Genomic DNA, 1,440 nt, shown 5'->3' with positions numbered 1-1,440 from the left:
AATTAAACAGAATTTCTACCATCCCAGGCATTAAACACGTATTAGGACAGGCTGGGAATAATCCTGTGGGTAAAAGTATTGGAAGATCTTGTCAAGACACCCAGAAAGAAACAGCCCTCTGTCTCTAGGGGCAGGGCTGTAGTGATATCTTCCTTCTGGGTTTGTGGATGTAAAAGGAACAGTGGAATTCAGGTGGCAGATTAGTATTACTACCGGCAACAGTGGTGATGACAATGGTAATGATGGTGATGATAGTAATTCCTCAGCTAAGCCATCTGTTTTTGGGGACACTACACACACACACAAACACATATATACTCTCTCTCTCCAGATATATACACATACAAATATACACACTAATGTATATACTAATGTATAATGTATGACTATTAATATGGTATTGTAGTAATATTAATGGTTATACAAACTATTTTATGTATGGTATATAATGTGATTGATAGATAGATTCCATTATATATATTCCAATGGTTCCACTATACATATGGAGAAAGTGTACACACATGCACACACACACTGGTTCCAATATACATAGGAAGGTGTGTGCATCTGCATATACACACCTACACCTTCTCCATTTGTTTACTGGAACCATTAGAAAACATATAATGGAGAATATGTGCATGCATACACACATGTGCACACACACATATTCTCCATTATATATATTACAATGGTTCCAATATACATGTGGAGGTGGAGGTGTGTATACACACAGACACACATGCACATATGCACACACACACACATTCTCCATTAGATATATATATATATATAATTTCAATGGTTCCAATAGACATACGGAAGTGTGGATGTGTATACACACACACGTGAACACACACATATTCTCCATGATACATATTTCAATGGTTCCAATATACTTACGGAAGTGTAGGTCTATACAGACACACACACACACGTGCACACACACATTCTCCATTATATATAGTCAGTGGTTCCAATATACATACAGAGAAGGTGTAGGTGTGCATACCTACACAGGCGCGCGCACATCCCAGCGGCTCCGACGGCCGCGCGACACCGACCCCCGCGCTTGTGTCTGCCCCGCTGCCGCCGCCGGAGCCCGCGGTCCGCTGCAGCCGGCCGGGCCCATCCCGGCTCGAGCCCCGGCCCGGCCGCGGAAACAGGTGAGCGCCGCCCCTCCCCCGCCGGCCGGCGCGCCCCTTTGTCCCGCACCCATTGACCAGCGCAAGCCACGCCCCCCTTCCCGGCCCCGGCGGCGCCGCACCCAATCAGCGCCCCGCAGCCCGCTGATTGGAGGGGGCGGGCTCCTAGCGTTCTAAAAGTGACTACACCCCCGCAGCCCTTATATGGGCCGCCGGGCCTTATAAGGCAAGTGTCTCCATGGCCACCTTGTCAATGAGTTCGGGCCGCTGTCAGCGCCGGCCGCGCTCCACGTGA

This window comes from Crocodylus porosus, unplaced genomic scaffold (assembly GCF_001723895.1).
Source record: "Crocodylus porosus isolate Cpor-Errol unplaced genomic scaffold, CroPor_comp1, whole genome shotgun sequence".
Classification (NCBI taxonomy): domain Eukaryota; kingdom Metazoa; phylum Chordata; order Crocodylia; family Crocodylidae; genus Crocodylus; species Crocodylus porosus.
Note: the sequence above shows the minus strand (reverse complement) of the source record.